This window comes from Acinonyx jubatus, chromosome D1, assembly GCF_027475565.1.
Source record: "Acinonyx jubatus isolate Ajub_Pintada_27869175 chromosome D1, VMU_Ajub_asm_v1.0, whole genome shotgun sequence".
NCBI lineage: Eukaryota > Metazoa > Chordata > Mammalia > Carnivora > Felidae > Acinonyx > Acinonyx jubatus.
The window spans coordinates 37,566,480-37,589,850 of record NC_069390.1 but is presented as its reverse complement, the minus strand read 5'-3'; the positions used below and the strand labels follow the sequence as shown (position 1 = coordinate 37,589,850).

At 39.0% G+C, this 23,371-nt stretch overlaps 1 long non-coding RNA gene across 1 annotated transcript in view; it reads right to left on the bottom strand.

Moving 5' to 3' along the window:
* Positions 1-5,596: 5,596 nt before the first annotated feature.
* Positions 5,597-23,371, bottom strand: part of LOC128311810 (uncharacterized) — a 181,338-nt gene continuing 163,563 nt past the window's right edge. The window contains exons 5-7 of the long non-coding RNA XR_008290426.1: positions 15,345-15,509; positions 14,215-14,264; positions 5,597-8,874 (exon numbers count right to left, since the gene is read on the bottom strand). This is a non-coding gene — a long non-coding RNA (uncharacterized LOC128311810). The remainder of the gene's footprint in view (positions 8,875-14,214; positions 14,265-15,344; positions 15,510-23,371) is intronic.

Here is a 23,371-nt window from a genome sequence, read left to right as displayed (position 1 = left end):
TACAGTTACACCCAAAACCATAAAATACCTAGGAATAAATCTCACCAAAAAGGTGAAAAATCTATACACTGAAAAATATAGAAAGCTTATGAAAGACATTGAAGAAGACACAAGAAAAATGGAAAAAGATTCCATGCTCCTGGATAGGAAGAACAAATATTGTTAAAATTGCTTTTACCCAAAGCAATCTACATATTCAATGCAATCCCTATCAAAATAACACCAAAATTCTTCACAGAGCTAGAACAAACAATCCTAAAATTTGTATGAAATTAGAAAAGACCCCAAGTAGCCAAATCAATCTTGAAAAAGAAAACTGAAGCTGGAGGCATCACAACCCCAGACTTCAAGCTATACTACAAACCTGTAATCATCAAGACAGTATGGTACTGGCACAAAAACAGACACTCAGATGAATGGAACAGAACAGAGAATCCAGAAATGGACCCAGCAATGTATGGCCAACTAATCTTTGACAAAGCAGGAAAGAATATCCTATGGAATAAAGACAGTCTCTTCAGCAAGTGATGCTGGATAAACTGGACAGCGACATGCAGCAGAATGAACCTGGACCACTTTCTTACACCATATACAAAAATAAACTCAAAATGGATGAAAGACCTCAATGTAAGACAGGAAGCCATCAAAATCCTCGAGGAAAAAGCAGGCAAAAACCTCTTTGATCTTGGCTGCAGCAACTTCTTACTCAACAAATTTTGGAGGCAAGGGAAACAAAAGTAAATATGAACTACTGGGACCTTATCAAAACAAAAAGCTTCTGCACAGCAAAGGAAACAATCAGCAAAACTAAAAGGCAACTGACAGAATGGGAGAAGATATTTGTAAATGACATATCAGATAAAGCATTAGTATACAAAATCTATAAAGAACTCAAACTCAACACCCAAAAAACAGGTAATCCAGTGAAGAAATGGGCAAAAGACATACACAGACACTTCTCCAAAGAAGACATCCAGATGGCACAATTGACACATGAAAAAATGCTCTACATCACTCATTATCAGGGAAATATGAATCAAAACCACAATGAGATACCACCTCACTCCTGTCAGAATGGCTAACATGAACAACTCAGGCAACAACAGATGTTGGCAAGGATGTGGAGAAAGAGAATCTCTTTTGCATTGTTGGTGGGAATGCAAACTGATACAGCCACTCTGGAAAACAGTATGGAGGTTCCTCAAAAAACTAAAAACAGAACTGCCCTATGACCCAGCGATTGCACTACTAGGCGTTTATCCAAGGGATACAGGTGTGCTGTTTGAAAGGGACACATGCACCCCCATGTTTATAGCAGCACTATCACCAATAGCCAAAGTATGTAAAGAGCGCAAATATCCATCAATGGATGAATGGATAAAGAAGTGGTATATATATACAATGGAGTATTACTTGGCAATCAAAAAGAATGAAATCTTGCCATTTGCAACTATGTGGATAGAACTGGAGGGTATTATGCTAAGTGAAATTAGTCAGAGAAAGACAAAAATCATATGAATTCACTCATGTGAGGACTTTAAGAGACAAAACAGAAGAATATAAGGGAAGGGAAACAAGAATAATACAAAAATAGGGAGGGGGACAAAACAGAAGAGACTCATAAATATGGAGAACAAACTGAGAGTTACTGGAGGGGTTGTAGGAGGGGGATGGGCTAAATGGGTAAGGGTCACTAAGGAATCTACTGAAATCATTGTTGCACTATATACTAATTTTGATGTAAATTTAAAAAAATTAAAAGTTAAAAATTAAATTTATTTTCTGTCATAAGTATTTTATAACAGCTTCATTGAGATATAATTGACATAAAATAAATGGAACATATTTAAAATGTACAATTTTATATATGTTTTGGAATACATACACACAAGTTAATGAATATATCCATACCTCCCCTAAATTTGCTTATGCCCTTTTTAACCACATCCTTCTGACTTTTCTTTTTTGGCTTCTTCCCCATCCCAAGACACTTATTTTCTTCCTGTTATCACTGGTTACTTCGCACTTTCTAGAGTTTTATATAAATTAAATAATTACGGTGTGTATTATTTTTTAGTTGAGGTTTTTCTTCACCAAACACAATTAATTTGGAGATGTAACCATGTTGTTTTACATATCAATAGATCATTATTTTTATGGATGAGTAATATTCCATTATGTGGATTTCTCACTATTTGTTAATTTATTCATGTGTTAGTGGACACAGGAATTACGTGCATTATTTGGCTATCACAGATAAAGCTGAAATGCGTATTTATGTACACTTCCACTTTTTTATAGGTATACCTAAAGTGGAATGGCTGTGTTATATGATAGGTGCATACTTAAGCTTTTAAGAAATTTCTAGTTTTCATAGTTTTTATGGGATGCCACATCCTCACCAGTACTGTGCACATCCAATTGTTCTACATCCTTGTTAATGCGTGGAATGGTTAGTTTAAAATTGTTAGACAATCGGGGTGCCTGGGTGGCTCGGTCGGTTAAGCATCTGACTTCAGCTCAGGTCATGATCTCACAGTTCATGAGTTCGAGCCCTGCCTCGGGCTCTGTGCTGACAGCTCGAGTCTGGAGCTGCTTCAGATTCTGTGTGTGTCTCTCTCTCTGCCCCTCCCTGTTCATGCTCTGCCTCTCTCTCTCTCTCAAAAATAAATAATAAATCATTAAAAAATTAAAAAAAATGAAAATTTTAGGCAATCCAATAGATGTGTAGTGTCATCTCATTGTATTTTTTCCAATTTTTTTATTGTGGTAAAATATGTAAATAAAAAATTTATCATCTTAACCATCTTTATGTGTACAGTTCAATGATATCATATATATATATATTCATAATGTGTTATCATCAAGAGACTCTTTTCCTTTGTAAAACTGCAATTCTGTACACATTAAATAATAACTCCCTCTTTCCCGGCAACTACTATTCTACTTCCTGCCTCTATGAATTTGGCAACTCTACATATCTCATGTAGCTGGAATCATACAATATTTGTCCTTTTTGTGACCGGCTTATTTCACTTAGCATAAAGTCCTCAACTTTAATTCATGTTGTGGTATATGCCAGAGTTTCTTTCCTTTCTTAAAAGCTGAATAATATTCTATTGTACGCACACATTTTGTTTTTCCATTTACCTGTCAATGGACAGTGGAGTTGCTCCTATATTTTAGTGTGGGGATAATGCTGCTGTGAACGTGGGTGTACAAATATTTCTTTAAGATCCTGCTTTCAATTCTTCTGAGTATCTTCCCAGAAGTGGAGTTGCTGGATCACATGGTAATCCTATTTTTAAATTTTTGGGTAATTATACTCTTTCCCAGAGTAGCTGCACCACTTTACAATCCCATTAAGAGTGCACAAGTGTGCCAATTTCTCTACATCCTTGCCAACATTTATTATTTTTTTTTGTTTGGTGTTTTGTTTTTTTTTTATAGTAGTCATCCTAATCCAGTATCCTAGCCTACTACCAGTATGAGGTAGTATGTCACTGTAGTTTGGATTTATATTTCCCTAATGATTAGTAACGCTGAGCATCTTTTCATGTGCTTATTCGCCATTTGTATATCTTATTTGGGGAAATGTCTATTCAAGTCTTTTGTTCATTTTTGAATTGTGTTGTTTGAGGTTTTTTTTTTTTTTTTTTTTGCATTTCCATAAAGACTAAATGATGATGGATATCTTTCCATGCATTTATTTGCTTTTCATACATCTTTGAGGAAGTGTTTAACACATTTTGGCCCATTGGGTCACTTGGTTTTTTAATTACTGAGTTTTGGAGGTACTTTATATATTCTGAATACCAGTCCTCTATCAGATAAGTGATTTTCAAATGCCTTCTCCCAGTCTTGGTTGATTTTATCATTTTCTTAAGAGAATATTTTCAGGAGCAGAAGTTCTCAATTAGTGAATTTTATTGTGTGTAACTAACATCTTAATAAACAAAAGAAAGGGGAGTAAGTCGATTTAAAGGATGTGAAGAAACAAAATATTGTGAAAATAATTACCTTTGACACTTGTTCTATTCTAAATTCTGCTCCCATGTCCTTATTAAAATACTTGATCTTCCCCCTTCTTCCTGATGTCACCCATGCAGTCTAACCCACACTCTCCTTCTTGTTAAGGATGGGATTTCTCTCTCTTATTATTCTTAACAGGCTCTGGAAAGTTTCTTCCTTAATCTCAGTCCATGGCTATGTCTCTGCAACCAAGTTATCATATTGGTGGTTACCTTTCTATCTCTACATGCAACTAATTTATCTTGCCTCTTGAAAACTTACTGATTCCTGGAACTTTCTGATGTTGCTGACTCCAGACCTAGGTACATTTTGGATTCCCCTTCCCTTCCTTCTTCCCTTCTTTCCTTCCTTCCTTCCTTCCTTCCTTCCTTCCTTCCTTCCTTCCTTCCTTCCTTCCTTTTCCTTGCTCTCTTTCTTCTGTCTACTCTTCTTTTTTTCAGTAACTATCCAAGTATCTATTATGGGTAAGGAATTGTGATAAGCACTAATAATATAAGAACAAAGTATCTGTAATCCTTGCCTTTAATAGAGAGAGGTGAGAGACCAAAAACAACTGTGTCACAGGGGAATTACAGTTTGCTAAAGGTAGTACATAGCAAAAGCACATTACAAACCTCAGGATGTCCAGGAAAATTATCCTGGAGATAACCATAGTTTATTACCTGCCATAGCAATTAGGCTTTTAGACACAATTTCCATCACTACGTGAAGCCACATGTGTCCTTAAGGCCACTCCTCCCCTAGGGATGGATCACTTAACATTTTCTAGTCCATAAACTCTACAAATCCAGCCTGTCCCACAGATTTCTGAAGCATGAACTGCCTACAAGTTCCCCCATATGGCAAGGACTTTTTGGGCCAGCATTTCTTACTAACACTTGACTTTATACAGCACATAGTTCCCAAAATAGAGGCCCTAAATTAATTCCACTGGTTTTACTGTCCTAATTCAATTTTAATTCAGTACCAAAAAAATCGCTAGAGGTGAGAGAACACATTTAATTAAATATTGTATGCAGCTGATGAATGTATACAAAAGCATCACCCACAGGGTATAGATTTTTATAATGAGCTTCTTTCTTTGACTTCTTTGACTTCCAGCCCCTTTTTGAACTTCTGCTCTGAGAGGCCAGATTGCTCTTCTCCGTACATTTGATTTTACAATAGGCTTTCTTAGAAGAGCTGAGTTGGTCCCACTTGCTGTTAGCACAGCAGGGTCCATCCTCATGATGCTTCAAATCTCACAGTCATCCTGAACTGCCACAACAATCCTTGACTATCTTAATGAGACTCAGCACCCCAGCCCTGATGTCAAAGTGAAGCTTTTTCTAAAGTGTTCAAGCAGTGTCTAGTGGAGATCTTATTTTGTGCCATATTGTCAGTAAAAAGACAAATATTCCCCATACCCTAAGCAATGACCTTGAATTTCCTAAGAGGATTAATAAAATGCAGGACACTTGGCTTTGTTTTCATTGACTACCAGGGACAAATCAAGGATTGCAAGAAAGATCATTTCTTTTTTTAAAAAAAATGTTTTAATGTTTACTTGAGAGAGAGAGAGCACACAAGCGGGGGTGGGGGGAGTGCAGAGAGAGACAGAGGGAGACACAGAATCCTAAGCAGGCTCCTAAGCTGGCGGCACAGAGCCCCACATGGGGCTCGAATTCACAAACCATGAGTCACGACCTGAATTGAAGTGGGACACTTAACCAACTGAGCCCCCAGGCACCCCAAGAAAGATGATTTCATGATGTCATTTGTTTCTTTAGGAAAGAAATATTCTCTTTATTCCTTCCTCCATGAATGCATTTTAATGCACTTACTCTGTGGTCATAAATGCTGAAATTTCTTTATATATACACTATTGCCCTAGTACAGGCGACTTAATTTAAGGGAAATTAAAGATAGTTTCTTTTCCATCATTTTCTTCCATCTGTGCCATTATCCTATATATGCATTTGTGGCTTATCGAGGTGCTGTATGCTCTGCTACATTGTTTGACAGTTTATCCTAACCCTGACTCGTTGCAGGAAGGTAGACCTGGCTGTCATCTTTACTGAGATGTGCTTCCATTATAACTTAGACTCTACTGCAGTGCTCAAGCAGTTCACTTTCCAAACTGTGCTTCAAAGTATAAGGGACAATACATTCAACATGGAGAATCTTTGCTGGGGACTGTTGGGGCTGTCCTACAGAATGAGGCTTCTTGGAACTGGTCAAAGGGAGATTGGTAGAGAGTCATTTAAACTGAGTCTCTTTTTTCTGGTGGGTTTTGGACACAGTTTTCTGAAACTCCCCATGTATGCAAGTTCCCAAAGGCAGGACAGTTCCAGATGGAATATTTGCTATGTATGAATTTTTTTCTGAATCACAATAGACAAATAGAATTTTTTCTGAATCACAAATAGGCCAGATAGCCTTCTGTTGCTCCCTTTGTGAATAACGATCTTTATTTCCTATTTTTTTCAAATGACATACTTAATTCATAATTCTAGCCAACTTCAGCTGAAAAGGAGTTTATTAAAATACTTTGAGTGACACGCACCCACAAAAATTCAGGGAGCAAGGAGGGGAGACAATGAGGTCAGGGAATGGAGCAGTAGCTAAGCGTTGGTTTCGAACACTTCCTGGAGCTTCCTGAACCCAGAGGACAGGGAGAGACTGATGAAAGAGGCTGGCCACTCCAGGCTGGCAGGTGGCAGTTTTAATAAGCAAACAGGACTAACATATGAGGCTTCTCTTGGGAGGCAGCAAGACAAATGGATCCCTACACCTGTCTACCAGATCTAAAAGTTTATAGAGGCCTTCACTAGGTTCAGTCAGGTCTACTGTGCAGGTGTTCTCAGCACCATATCACTATCTCAAGGCTGTGCTCTTGGGGCAGCAGAATCCACATTCCAAGGACAAGGGAGGGGGTAAGGAGCCTCCAAGTACCTGGGTCCAGCTCACAGGTCAATGGGCAGGCACTCCATTTTTAAAAAATTTTTGTATTTTTTTTATGTTTGTTTATTTATTTATTTATTTATTTAAAAAAATTTTTTTAACATTCATTTATTTTTGAGACAGAGAGAGAGCATGAACAGGGGAGGGTCAGAAAAAGAGGGAGACACAGAATCTGAAACAGGCTCCAGGCTCTGAGCTGTCAGCACAGAGCCCGACGCGGGGCTCGAACCCACAGACGGTGAGATCATGACCTGAGCCAAAGTTGGACGCTCAACTGACTGAGCCACCCAGGCGCCCCAATGTTTATTTATTTTTGACAGAGAGAGAGGTGGGTAGGAAGGGACAGAGAAAGAGGGAGATAGAGCATCTGAAGAAGGCACTGTGCTGAGGGCGGAGAGCCCCACATGGGGCTCAAACTCACAAATCATGGGACCATGACCTGAGCTGAAGTCAGATATTTAACCGACTGACTCACCCACGGCCCCCCATTCCCTTCTTTTTGATGACATCTCCAACACTAAGAAACACAAAGCCGTGCCACTAAAAGAGTGACTAGAATTCATTATGAGATCTCACTACTTGATCACCACTGATCTCGCTGTGGCAACATGGGATGGTAGACCATGCTGCTGTCATCAGGAATAATCTCTAGCTCTCCCTACATCTTTTTTCATTGGCAGTCTCAGGCAGAAGCATCTGGTTACTCAGGCTTAGGCCATAGACTCTTGCCCTCCCATCCAGGGAGTGGAATGCAGGAATATCTGCCCTTCCGGCAACTTCCGCAGTGGGAAGAAGCCCTTGATTCCACCTCTTAGGGGACTTAGCCTGAAGATAAAAGAGGTTTAGCTACAAGGTGCCTGACAAAACAAACCAAAGAGTGAGAGAGAAACAAACAAGTGACAACTCTCTGCCAACATTTCATTGTTGTTGTTTTTAATCACGTTTTATTTTCATAACAGTGGGTACTATTTTTTTGTAATGTTTATCCACTTATTTTGAGAGAAACAAAGAAACAGCATGAGCACATGAGCAGGGGAGGGGCAGAGAGAGAGGGAGAGAGAGAAACCCAAGCAGGCTCCATGCTCAGTGCAGAGACTACCATAGAGCTCCATCCCAGGACCGCGAGATCACGACCTGAGCTGATATCAAGAGTCAGACGCTCAATCACTGAGCACCCAGGCGCCCCCTAATTTTTAAGAACAGTTCAAGAATTGCCAGGACCGCACAGCTCCTAAATGCTAGAACTGAAACTTTACCCCACTTTGGCCCAGTTCCAAAGTCTAAGCTTTTCACCTTAGGCCACTAACTCTTTGCACTTCATTCTTTGTCTCTTTAGATCTTAGAATGGAATCAGTCACTCATTCAACAAGAATTCAGTTCCTGAGTGCTGCTTATAGGTTAGAACTAATGCCAGGTATTGGGGATAAAAATGAGGGTTGAATATAGTCCCAGTACTTTAGGATCCCTGAAATCTGGAGCCAATACAGCAGTGGGGTGATTTCAATACACAGCTGCTAACAGGAGAGGGAACCTCTCATCAAAGTAACCCTCCTGGCTTTCCACCCGGAGGAGTCAGTGTGGCTTACCTGATTGGCAGGTCTGTGAGAAAGAAGTCCTTTGGGCTTTGCAGCTCAGCTTCCTATTTTCCAAGAGCATGTGTGCTGCCCAGCCCTGCACCGTGTAGTTAAGTATGGCATGGAGGGCAGGCTGTCCCTCGGGGAGGGGGTGGGGCTGCTGCTACAGTACCCAGCACCTCCTGCTGGGGATGGGGAAAGTTCAATGCTGGGTTGGAGGCAGATGTAGATCCAGATTTGTCTTTTAGCTTTAACCATTATCAAGTTGACATTTTGATATCTGTCCGGCTGACTCCAGTGACTATCGCTCAGTTAGTTTCAAGCTCTGTAGGAGAATAAAGAAGTTAAAACATCACTTATCTAATCTAAACCCTACTAAAAGTGACAGGAGTTAGGAGGCTATTTGAGTCTCTCTCTCTTTTCCCTTCCCCTTTGTCTTCCTGCTAATCTCTCTTCCAGGACCTTCCTCCATGACATATTCCCCTTCCCCTCTTCCCTTCCCTGCCCAGCATCTAGCCCTCTCTCTCTGCAGTCTGTCTCTGTCATGCTTTGCTTCTCCCTCTCTCTCCTCAATCTCTCCTCCCAGCCCAGTCTTTTCCCCCTTTTCCCTGTTTTTCCTCATTTCTCTTTTCACTATAACCCCTTCATGCTCACCCCAACCCTCTCCCTGTCTTTTTTTTCCACAAATGTAGCCTTGGTGCTTTTTTTTTTTTAATTTTTTTAAACGTTTATTTATTTTTGAGACAGAGAGAGACAGAGCATGAACAGGGGAGGGTCAGAGAGAGAGAGGGAGACACAGAATCTGAAACAGGATCCAGGCTCTGAGCTGTCAGCACAGAGCCCGACGCGGGGCTCGAACCCACGGACTGCGAGATCATGACCTGAGCCGAAGTCGGCCACCTAACTGACTGAGGCACCCAGGCGCCCCAGTCTTAGTGCTTTGATGAGATTTATATGCTGGGTATCACAGTCTCACTGCAGGGAATAATTGCTGGAATAATTAAACAGGAGAAAGATGCTACAGTGAGTGTAGTGGTCTGAGAGAGGACAGTGTCTCTTGGTGGAGACCATGGCCTTGTATTGTTACTGCTGGTGAAACCAGTGGTCAAAGTGATCATCTCAAGGTAATTTTCCTGTTCAGCCCTGACCTCCCTCAGTGTCCTGCTTTCATTTTTTTAAAACATTTATTCATTTTTGAGAGACAGAGAGAGACAGAGTGTGAACAGGGGAGGGGCAGAGAGAGAGAGGGAGACACAGAATTCAAAGCAGGCTCCAGGCTCTGAGCTGTCAACACAGAGCCCAACGTGGGGATTGAACTCACAAACCACGAGGTCATGACCCGAGCCGAAGTCTGTCCTGCTTTTAAAAGGGACAAGAGCTAGACAATGAGTAGAGGGCAAGAAGAGGTATAGGGATACAGATACTCAGGGTTGCAAAAAACTTGTAGTTTTTTAAAAGGCACTTAGTTCCCACATGTGAATACACTATAAGACGTGCAGTCCTGAGGTAGGAATTTTAAGGGATGGGAGCTAGTCTAGAAATTTAGCTCTTACTTTTTCTCATGCTAGACAGTCCCTTATTCAGTCCAATACTTATATTGTCTGATGGGAATTTTTAGGAATTAGAAAAAAACCTTCTGTTTATTATTATTATGTATTTTTATTTGGGTCTTTCCATGTCTAGTATCCAAACCTTACTTATTGTCAGAATTGGCTGTTTATATTATTTCTTAAGATGTATTAATCTTTTAGTTGAGATAACATTGGATTAGATCTTTACCCTCTCTTCTGATCATTTCTGATAGAGGTAGTAGCATGTCATGTTAATCTCTCTTCCAAGAATATCACTATTTTAGCTCTAGAAATTCATATGATGTAGCCCTAATTATTAACTGTATATACTTTGTCCAGGTTGCAGCCTTCTTATTTTTAGAATTGAAAACTTCAGAGAGGAGCAGAGCGTTTATTTATTACAAAGGTCTTTGGAATGCCATCCTAAACTCATTTATATTAACTGAGGCTAACATTTCCTAATGTGGGAGGGAGATAAACAACAAAGGTTAGAGATGCTTCCTCTCAGAGGGAGTCGAGAAAGACGCCATTCACGTGAATGTGTTTGCCATCAATTCTTTGAAAATGTGAACTATGCTTTCAAATTATTTAAGGGCTGTCATGTGGAAGATGCAATTTGGATGGCCTAATTGACCCCAGAAGGCAGGACTGGGGCCAATAAAGGAATATGACAGAGCTATTTTAATTCAAGATAAAGCAGAGATTTCTAGAGTCAAAGCTCCCCAAATATGAGAGAGACTGCATGAGGGACTGGGAAAAATATTTATAGAGCGCTTGCCATGTACCAAGTACATACTAAGCACTTTACTAAATGCTTTAGCTCTTTGGGTGCTTTGGTGAGTTGAATGATGGAACCCCAAAAACAAGCCCATGTCTTAATCCCCTGAACCTATGAATGGTTTCTTTTTTAAAAATTCTCTTTTAAAGATCTTGAGATGAAAAGATCACCCTGATTTTCAGAGTGGTCCTTAAATCAAATGACATGCGTCCTTGTGGGAGACACAGATCAGAGAAGTTTATGTAATGATAGAGGCAGAGACTGAAGTAATGTGACCACAAGACAAGGAAGCCGAGGAAGCCTGACAGGCACCAGAAGCTGGAAGAGTCAAGATAGGACATTGTTTTAGAGTCTCCAGAGGAGGGTAGGCCTACTGCCTCCTTGATTTCAGACTTCTGGCCTCCAGAGCTGTGAGAGTTTACATGTCTGTTATTCCAAGCCACTATATTTGCAGTAATTTGTAATGGCAGCCACAGGAAACTCTTGCAGGTACTAAAACATGCATCAGACCCATTTTGTAGCTAAGGCATGGAGGAACACAGAGATGAGTAAAGTGTTGAAGGTCATGGTCATGCAGCTATAGTGGCAGAGTCAGGCAGTCTGGCTCAGAACTCAGATTCATGGACGTAATAGCATTTTACTCTTTTGGTAAGGAGTTTCCTGTCTCTCTGACTATTCAAATGGAGACTAGAGCATTAAATAAGCAGGAGCAACTAGATTAAGATTTCCAAATACCAATCCACTCTGTCAGAGTTTAAAAACAAAATTCAGATTCTGAAGTTCCATCGTAAACATCTACAATTTAGTAAATCGGGAGTGTTGCCCAGGAACCTGTATTTGTTTTTAATAGACTTCTTTCCTGTTAATTCTCACTGAATATTCATGTTTGGGAACTAAGTGCCTTTTGCAGTTTTTTGCAAGACTTAGTATCTGTGTTCCTGTACCTTCCTTGCCCTCTATTCCTTGCATGTCTCCTCTCCCAAAAGCGGGAGACTGAGGGAGGTGAGGGCTGAAAGGGAAAACTAGTGTAATTTTCTTCCATTTTTCTTGTATCATCCATGTGGCTTAGGATTGCAGAGTTGTTCTTTGACTTTATGTTTCTTTATGAGCCAATATAAAGATCTAAATTACTAGTTGAATAAGTTCACTGTTTTACTACTGCTTTGATGTTTTACAACAAAAGAAAAGAAAATGAGACCTGTCCCAAAAGTAAGGATTGAGAAGGGAGAAGGTGCTTTATGGGTCCTTAGATATCAGAAGCCTAATCATCACAGATGGAAATTCCCTGTAAACAAGAGTCTGGAAATGAAAGTAGCCAAGGCACTAGGATGTAACTGCTCTGGTGTCTTGAGAGCTTTCCAGAACACATCAGAAAGTGTTTTGTTTCTATTTTTGAGAGCTGTTGTTTCATGTATGTGTAGACTGCTACTGAATTAAACTCCTGGAAGGCAATGGTTGCACATTTTAATTGCCAGGACTATGATCCTGAAAGTAAAGGAATAACAGGCAGAAAGATGGTGACTTTTCTCATAAAAACAGAAAGGAAGGACCAAATTGAAAGGGGCAATTTGTATTTATCTTCTAACCACACTCTGCTAGATCACAGCCTCAGAGACCTCATCCAACTTGACCAAAGTTGCACAGCTCCCGGGCTTTGGAGCTGGGATTTCAATCTCTTTCAAAGAGATGCTTTGAACTGCTACTGGACCAGTGGTTCAAGTGGTGGAGGATGCATCACAATCTGAGGAGGGCTTGTTAAAACAGATGACTGGGCACCACCCCCAGAGCTTCTGATTCAGTAGGTCTGGCATGGGACTCAGGGATTTGGTTTATCTAACAAGTTCCTGGGTGATTAGAGAGTCACTGTGTAACTATACCATTTGGAGAGGATTTGAGAATTGCAGCTAAGTGTTCTGCTGCTAGAAAGGTTCCCCAAACAACTTAGACCATAAGTTACAAACTGATGATACTGGACCTGTTCGTTTCACATGATTACTTAAATTATTTAGTGGTCAATATTATAAATCCAGAGATTTCAGATAAAAATCTTTTTCTGGTAAAGATCAGAAGACCTGGCTTGGCAGAAGTCAACTGAAACTTAGTATTAGCATCCTAGGTTAGCATGTGAGGCTTCCTGCCATTTCAAGTATTTACTTTACCTGCCTTGCCCTATTCTAAATAATAACAGAATAGATGGCATTCACTGGGTTATTAAGCTCAATTATTAAGCAAGGTTCGCTACTTGTCAGTGTCCAAGTGCTTCACCTGTATTAACTATTCAGCCCACACAACCCTCCAGGAGGAGTGTTTTACTCAGAGTAAGTTAAGACTTATTTAGAAGTAAACTATCATGGCTCACACAATATAAATTAATTTCCACAGCTCATGCTTATAAGCTATACTACCTTGCAAAAGATCACAACACTAGCTGGGCACTGTCGGCAAGCACTTTGTGTATATTAATTCATTTAACTTTTATAACAACCCTCTGTGGCAGTAAAATACTTCGCTTTTATAGAAATGGAAATAAACTAAGGTAGAAAGAACTTAAACAACTTGACCAAATGCATATAGATGGTATTAGCAAAAGGTACTTGAATCCAGGCTACCTGACTCCAGAGTCCATACTCTTTTGTTCTGCTGTAGGCATTTTGATTTGTGACTCTCATCTAGGCCAATGCCTCCTTTATACAGATGGGGAAATTGAGACATAAAATGACTTCCTCAAAATTGCAGGATGAATCAGCAGTACAGGTCATATGAGTACTTTCGAGTACCAACAAGTATTCCAGCAATGACCCCCACTGGGAGTATTGGTTCATTGTCATTTTAATACAAATGGCAAAGAGGTTAAATAAATGTTAATAAGATTCTATTCATCACTTTTATCTGAAGGTAATCTCAGATGGCCACCTCAATTGTTCTCAACCTGGCTGTACATTGGAAGGTCTCACTGAGTATTTTTAAAAACATGATGCCCAGACCCCACTGGAGGCCAATTAAATCAGAACCAGAGGGATCGTCTGTGACTTTATTATTATTATTATTATTATTATTATTATTATTATTATTATTATTTTGTATTCCTGTGATTCTAATGTGCAGCCAGAATGGAGACAGGCTGGATTACACTGTCAGCATATACAGATTGGATGCAATGGCTGTTACTTAGACATTGGTGATATCTTCTTCTGGAGGTTGTATGAGTTTCTGTAAAGACATCTGGTTCCATGTCTGAAGCCAACTGCATCCCTATAACCAAATGCAATAATTGCTTGTTACTGATGTGTGTCCGTGAATAATTGAAGAGTCTTACTTTGCTCCTGTTCCCGTTAACTTCTGTGACTAAGGGGACCTGGGCTCCTCCTGTGAGAAGTAAACAGACTTAATCTGTTGAATGGTGCTGGCTTTTCTTTTTATTAGTTTCCATATTTATTACTCTTGCCCCTTGTCCCATTTAATCTGACGTTCTTTCTGCTGCTTACATGTGACTAACTTGTACAGCAACACTAGAAAGTGTCTTTTGAAAAACTCTCTATTCCCCAGGCTAGCTCTGTTCCTCATGACAGCTATGTGATTGGTCATTCTCAGTTCAATGGGGGCAAAGATTAGGAAATTTCAAAAACACAAATTCAGCTACACTAGTAATTTCAAATTCTATTCTAAGTCCTATTCAACCTTACAGAGGTAAATATAATGAGAATTATCCAAGCAGTGCTTTGGCATCAAAACATTAATTTGAATAAGCATTTATAGAGCACTTTCTTCCTCCTCTGTAATATTCACCATACTTTATTTGTCAAAGCTATCCTTTTAGGGACTGTCTTTTAAGGACTGAGAATTTAGGCCCTATAAATACAGAAGCCATGTCTGTCTTCTTCATCATTCTGTCCCCAAGTGCTAGCACACTGTAGGCCCTGAAGAAATACTTTCTGACTTTATAAAGAATTAAGTGAATGAATATCTGAGCTAGGCATTAAAGACAAAGAAAATTAAGACATGACTTCTGTCATTGCAACGCTTATAAGATTAGGAAGGAAATAGAAATGTTCAAGAATTACAATTCAGTGTGGTGAGGGCTATAATAAAGGTAGGTATAAAGAAGGAAAGGACTCCGGTTTGCTAGCAAGCTATAGGTCACTTCTGCCCCCAGGGTAGGAATAGCCATAAAAGTTAAAATTCCTAGAATACGCTTTGTTTTATAGATTGGAATCTGGGACAGTATAAACAATGTAAATAATTTGTAAATAATAATTTCAATTCTGAAATAATATTAAATTTTTAAAAATAATCCCTAAAATTAAAAGAAAGAAACAAACAAATGAACCTGTGGGTCAAGTTGATGGCATAGCAATACAGAGGAAGGATTAAAAATAATTTTAAAACACAGCTATTTGTATGCACATACTTAGCTGAATATACTAGGAATGGTATAGAGGCTCCTACCTCTTTACTCTCTGGGGTGTATTATTGCAGAATTGGTCCCCAGTTTGCTCATGCTTGCCTGTATCCATGCTCTTGGTCAGTCCCATACTGACTCTGGACTTGGTATGTGACTTCCTGTGTTGGTCTTCTAGGGCTGCCACAGCAGAGTACCCCAAACTGGGTGACCTAAAAAAACACAAACCTATTGTGTCACAAATCTAAGGGTTAGAAGCCTGAGACCAAGAGATATCAGAAGGGCCAAGTTCCTTTTGAAGGTGCTAGGAAAGAATCTGTTCCAGGCCTCTCTTCTAACTTCTGTTAGTTCCTTAGCTTGTGGTAACATGATACCAGTCTTCATGGTGTTCTCCCTGTATGTGTGTGTGTCTATCTCTAAATTTCCCCTTTTTATAAGGACATAGTGGATTACATCATATTTTTAATGTCATATTGGATTAGTCACCCACTCTACTCCAATATGACCTCATCTTAATTTAGCTGATTAAATCTGCAACAAACTTAATTCCAAATAAGTTCACATTGTGAGGGTATTGGAAGTTAGGACTTCCACCTATTAATTTTGGAAAGACACAATTAAACCCACGCCATTTGCTTAGTTCAGTAAGGTAATAGCAAAGGTGATGAGGCAGAGGTTTGAAAAGTGCTTGTACTTTGGGGCTTGCTCTCTCTTCCTACCTTTAGACACCTACTACCATCTCTGAGACTAGCTTGCTGAATCTGAGAGAATCATGACCCATTTGCCCCCATGACAAGTTCACAGCTCACCTACATAAGCAGAGACATCCAAGTGACTCGCAGTGAACTCAGTGAGAAAGGCTAACAGAGAGCCACAGAACAGCTTCGCTAAACCCAATTCGAATTGCATTGTGAGTTAAATTTAAGTGTTTGTTTATTTGAGTACCGTTGACACACAATGTTACATTTGCGTCAGGTATACAACAGATTCCACAAGTTCATATGTTATGTTGTGTTCACAAGTGCAGCTACCATCTGTCCTGATACATCACTATTAACAGTGCATTGACTATATTCCCTATGCTGTGCCTTTTATTCCTGTGACTTATTCTTTACTTAACCAGAAACCTGTACCTCCCATCCCCCTTCACCTTTTCTGTGTTGCTTAAAGTCACAAAGTTTTGCTGTACAACAATGTATAACTAGTTGTGTGTTAAGAATGTAGGGAGAGATGAATCAGTTTCCAACTTTCAAATGCTCAAGTTTTTCTATGAATAACTTGCTGTTACCAAAATTGCTGAATTAGGTCTGGTAAATTTAGACACTCCTCAAGACTCGCCTCCTTTTTTCACTGTTGTCTCCAAGGGCCTCCTGGAGAGAACAAAGGGATTAAAAAAAAAAAAAAGGTTGTTGATAAATTGGCTTGCTGTATTGTAGCAAAAAGGGAAAAAAAAAAGACTTCTTTCTCAGCACTCTTCTTTCTTTCAATATTCTAGATACTACCATTTGACAACTATGAATTGTCAGTTGTTCATTTATTAATGAGAAAATTCTTAATTAAGCAAGGTTTTTTAGTACCTATAGGCAAAAAAGTGTTTATATAAAAGATTTTGGCTATGCTAGCCATATCTTAGACATAGATATCTTTCTATTCTCTATAGTTTACAACACAGACTCATAAGCTCAGAGTTGGAAAGGGCCTTAGATGTCACTTGTTCCAATTTCTTATCAATGTAGGAATATTCTCTATATCATTCCCAGCAGATAATCTTTCCTCCTCGGCTTACATATTTCTCATGATGAAAGGCTCATTACCTCATGAGGAAGCAGATTTTGTTGTAGAATACAATTTTACCACTTGTAAAAAATATTTCCCTGTCTGGCACACCTTGGTGGCTCAGTCAGTTAAGGGTCCAACTTTGGCTCAGGTCATGATCTCGCAGTTCATGGATTCAACCCCGCGTCAAGCTCTGTGCTGACAGCTCAGAGCCTGGAGCCTGGAGCCTGGAGCTTGCTTCAGACTCTGTGTCTTCATGTCTCTATGCCTCTCTCTCTCTCTCAAAACTAAATAAACATTTAAAAAATTATTGAATAAATATATTTCCTTGTCTGACCTCAAATCTGCCTCCTCATAACATGCTTTGCCTGCCCAAAGGCTTTCTCCAAAGGTTCTATCTTTCCGTGAATTTTGCTGCTGGTCCTAGGAACAGCATATCTGTCCTCTTCACGTGACAGATCTTCACATATTGGAAGGCACACCACCACTGTCTTTGGTCTTTCCTTAACTGTAATAATAAACATTCTAACCTACATAGACATAATAATGTTATGATATATCTTCTCTAAGAATAAAAGTTCTGATAAGTCCAGAGTTCACCACCATTCTTAAACAATTACTAGAATAAATGGAGACAGTATTAAAAAGAAGGACTTGGGACAAAGCAAGATTCTATGCAGACAAAAATAAAATGAAGTCATGTGGAACATTATTGCTGTTTATGCCCTTTCTGAGAAAATATTAGTGAGGTATTCAAGAGAAGTGAACTTTAAGTCCCATATAATATTTGTAACAAGAGTGATGTCTCACAAATTATCAGATATTTAGCAACTTAAAAAAAAAGTTATTTGTTCTGAGGGTTGCTGGACGGGAGGTGGGTGGGGGGATGGGCTAAGTGGGTGATGGGCATTCAAGATGGCACTTGTTGGGATGAGGCCCTGGGTGTTGTATGTAAGTGATGAATCATTAAATTCTTCCCCTGAAACCAACACTACACTATATGTTAACTAACTTGAATTTAAACTAAAAAAAAATAAAATAAAAATAAAAACTTCTTTGTTATCAAAGGTGAGACCATTTGAGAGGTCAGCTGTTGGAGATGATGGTTTGATGAGATGACTGTTATTTCCTGTGCACTTTTGCTGGGCAGCCAGTAACATGTTCCTCTGGCTGTATTTTTCTAGAGAGCAGACTGAAAGGAAGGCACTGATTGCCTCTGTCAATGAAGAGCATATTAATCATCATCTTCCTTGGTCTCCCACTTGACCTAAATTGGGTCTAGCTGAGGGGTGCTCCTTTCTTGGATCTTGCTGGGGAAAAAAACAGCCACAACAATAGAATCAATAAAGGTTCAGTGTTTTTTTTTCCCCTCTTCAATACCCCATTCATCTTTGAAAACTTTTAAATTAGGAAACAGACTCATCCATCACCATATTAAACTTGTAAGGTTACACATTCTTCAAACAGGCAGAAAGGTTCAAATCCTGGCTCCTCCACTTGCTAGAAATGTAAACTTGAGCGAGTTATTGAACCATTTTAAATCTCTGTGCTGATAACAATAGCCACAGAGTCTCATGTGAGCCTGAATGAATGTTTCATTCTTTGAACACACACACACATCTTGAAGCAAGAAGCAAAGGCCCTGCACTTCTTACAATGATTTATTATTTATGGTCAATTATTAAATTATTAAAAATTCAATACTGAAAGTCAATATGCCTATTCAGGACATCAGAAGAGTAGTTATCCTTAACCAAGGCAGTGGAGCTCTGTCAGAAGCGTGTATTATGCTAGTAAAAATGTGGGCAGGACCGAGGAAAACTTGCTAAAGATTATAGCTTGAAGCTGAAGCACCTTACTTTTGCCCAAAGAGCGCTTGATCAAGCATCAATGACCAGGATTCACTTTGGGTCTTCCATCTAAGAGCTAGAAGTTTAGACAAATCTAGATTTCAGCCTCACTCACAAAATGAAAGGCTTCCTTTGTATACTATGGATTGGTTATTTCAGTATTCTGGAAAAATTAAATCTTCTTGCTCCCTCCAGGCTTTCTTTTGATTATTCCCAAAGTGAGAAGGCAGACACATGTGTCTTCATGGTTTTGAGCACGTAAGCCTTGTCTCCTTGGTGACAGCAATACTCTTCTGTTTTATATTAAGTCTCTTTCCCACTGCATATGCAATCAGGATGAGGCCAATAATTATAGGTGTTTTGCAAGCCAATGTAGGATCAAACTGATTATGCTAAGAGAGAGAAGACTTAAGCACACGTTAAAGTCTTCACTCTTCATACTGCCAACATTCCATGCATAACTTAAATGACACATCTTCATTGAAGATTTCCTCTTCCACTGCCCTCTGCTCCCCACCAAACACGCACCACACAGTGCAATGGCCTCAGGATCAGTTATGCATTTTTCTGTGGATCTATAAATGGTTTCACTTTAGTAAAGTATGGCTTGTCACTCAGTTATTTAAGTGCCTGTCACTTTTCCTAGATTTTGAGAGCTTTGAGGAAAAAATGCATATAAATCCTAGTACATAGCCTTATACCCAGACTTAGAAAAATATTTATTAAGAGAGTAAGTAATGATAATGCTGATGATGAGGATGACAGCAGCTAACTTTTTGAGTATTTTTTATCTATTAGACATTTTTCTAAGCTCTCTACATGAATGAATTCATTTTATGGACACAGAATCTCTGTGACAAAGATGCTTTTATTATCACCATGTTATACATAAGAAAATTGAGACATGGCATATTTGTTAAGTAACTTGCCAGGCAGTAAGACTCAGAGTCAAGGAATAAATAGGACATTCTGTTACTACCAAATAGTCAATTAAATACTTCTACATTGTCTCTCTGGAAAGAGTAAAAGAAAAACTAATGGAAGAATAAAATGGGCAACCCCCCATACACACACACAGACACACACACACACACACACACACACACACACACACACACACATATATATATATATATATATATATATATATATATATATACACACACTTAATTATGACCATACTGATCCTGTTTGTGACCAGAAATCATCACGTCTATGGAGTCATTGTTTTCTCACTCCAACTTTAGAGCGGTAGGCAGGACAATGATATCTCAATATCAGCCCAGGCACCTGGGTGGCCCAGTCCATTAAGCATCCAACTTTGGCTCAGGTCATGATCTCACGGTTCATGAGTTGAAGCTTTGCATTGGGCTGTTTGTTCTCAGTGCGGAGCCTGCTTCGGATACTGTCTCCCTGTTTCTCTGCCCCTCCCCTGCTCATACTCTCTCTCAATTTCTCTGTCAAAACTAAATAAACATTAAAAAAGTCTAAATATTAACCCACTTCCTAATCCCTGTAACCTGTGAACAGGTTGCTTTTCATGGCAAAAGAGACTTTGCAGACGTGATTAAAGATTTGAGATAGAGGGGCGCCTGGGTGGCTCAGTCGGTTGAGTGTCTGACTTTGTCATGATCTTACGGTTCGTGGGTTCAAGCTCTGCATTGGGCTCTGTGCTGACAGCTTGCTCAGAGCCTGGATCCTGTTTTGGATTCTGTGTCTCCTCTCTCTGCTCCTCCCCTGCTTGGGTTCTGTCTCTGTCTCTGAAAAATAAATAAATGCAAAAAAAATTAAAAAAAAAAGATTTTGAGATGGGGAGATTATCCTGGATTATCCAAGTAAGCCCAATGTAATCACAAGGATCTTTCTAAATAAAACCAAGAGGAAGAAGAATCAGAGAGAGACTTGACTATTGTAGGCAGTTGGCTTTGAAAATGTAGTAAGGGACTATAAGGCAAAGAATGAAGGTGCCTTCTGGAAGCTGGGAAAAGAAATGAATTCTTCCCAGGACCTAGAAGGGTAACAGCCTTTTTAACATCTGAATTTAACCCATTGAAATCTAGGCCATATTTCTAACTTCCAGAACCATAAGAGAATAAATTTGTTTTGTTTTAGGTCACTAAGTTTATGGCTTGGAGAAATTTGTTATGGCAGCAATGGGAAGCTAATATGTCAGACATAGTGGCCTCTGATGCATATGTAGTGTCAGATTTGAAGTTTGGTTTGATAGGTTAGTTGCTACTGGGCTAAGTAGAGAGTGTGATCTTCCCTATGGGAATAGAAAATAGATACAGATTTGGATAGGAGAATGGGAAAATAATTAGTCTTGGATTTCTTCCTGGCCAGGGTTGGGGGACAGTCTACATTGGATGTTTTTAAGTCCCTGAACCATCCTTTGGGTTTGGAGGGAGGTTCATTTGGATAGTATGTTGTCACTTCAGAGCAAACATTGTTGAAAGTTGATGGGGATAGGTGGAAACAGAAATGGCATTGCTGAGATTAGGGAGCTGACTCAAGAGAGTTGGGTAGTGCACACTTCTAATATGTAGGGCTCAAGGGGAAATGGTGAACTCTGATATTATTCATCTTAGGTAGCATTGAGCAGGCCTGGCTCAGCACATAGAACGCTCTGACAAGAGTCTCAGCCCTAGTAACATCTGAGTTTAAGGCAGTAATCCTTCATGTTGGGGTACCTTCACTGTGTGAAAAGAACAGAAATAAATTATCTTCATTGTGTGTGTGTGTGTGTGTGTGTGCGCATGTGCGTTTTATGGAAGCATTCCCAATCAGAGGCAAAGAGAAATATTATTTAGTAACTGCTGTTGGGACTGCTGATTAACACTTGGAGAAGAATTAATCCATATTGGTTTCCACAGTTTATCAAGAATACACATTTTGGATCGATTAAGGGTTAAATACATAAAAAGAATCCATATGATCTTTTCCTCAACTGTAGAGCTACTGAATGTGGATGTCAGTGGGGACTTTCTAAGCTTAAAAGTCCCAGAATAAGTGTAAAAGAAAAGACTAACATTGGTCTAAGCAAATTTAAATTTAATAACCAAAATTAAAAGGAAAGCAACAACTTAGGGAATAACAAACATCAAATATGACAGCACCTGTACTACAGTACAGAGCACTCATGCCAAGGGAAGAATGCAAGGCCTCTAACAGAGAAATATGCAAAAGACACGGACAATTCATAACAGAAAAAATTAGACTACAAACAAGTGGAAAAATACTCAACCTCACTAGTCATCAAAGAAATGCAAATGCAAATGAAGTACCATTTTTGCTTATCAAATATGTAAACATTTTAACATATTCATGTAAACATATTCATGGTAGCTTTCATAAATTGCTAATGGGGTATAAAATTGCACCATTTTTGAAAATATAAAGTCTAAATTTGAAATTTGTTTCTAAAGAAATAACTGTAATCTAGAAAGGTCTTAGGCACAAAACTCTCCATCAGAGTATTATTTATAACATCAGAACATTTAAAAACTTCTTAAATGTTCAATACAATGAGTGTTTTTGGGGTGCCTTGGTGGCTCAGTCTTTTGAGACTCCTCTGACTTCAGCTCAGGTCACGATCTCATGGTTCATGGATTCGAACCCTGCATCAGGTTCTATGCTGACAGCTCAGGGCCTGGAGCCTGCTTTGGATTCTATGTCTCCCTCTCTCTTTGTCCCTACTCTGCTCATGCTCTGTCTCTCTCTCTCTCAAAACTAAACATTAAATTTTTTTTTTAAATACAATGAAATTTTTTAATGGGTAATGTTACAGAGAAGGAGGGAGGCAAACCATAAGAGACCCTTAAATACAGAGAACAATCTGAGGGTTGATGGGGGGATGGGGAGGAGCAGAAAATGGGTGATAAGCATTGAGGAAGGCACTTGCTGGGATGAGCACTGGGTGTTGTATGTAAGCGATGAGCCATGGGAATCTACCCCAAAAACCAAGAGCACACTTTACACACTGTATGTTAGCCAATTTGACAATAAATTATATTAAAAAAATTGTAAATGGATAATGTCTAAACAATAGAATATTATTCAACAATTTAAATATTCATTCACAAAGTGTATGTATAAAATAAAGCATTCAGACTTATATCTCTGTCATGATTTTTAAATATGTTTGAAAACCTATGTATAGGAAATAAAACTGGAAAAATACATCAAAATGTAAAATGGACAGACTTGTACAAATTTGTGCTTTTCTGTGTTTTCTTATTCCTGGTGGTCCCACTTTATTTAGTAAGTAAGCATGCACAATTTTTGTCATCAAAAAATAAATATTAATCTCTGCCTGGTTCTATTTAAAAAAGAGACTTCTTGTAAGTGTGGATATAAAGGGGGAAATGGAACATGTAAGCAATACAAATAAGTTTCAAGCATACGTATAATGGGGAGCAGAGAAGTTGTCTGTTTTGTTTTATGAGTGG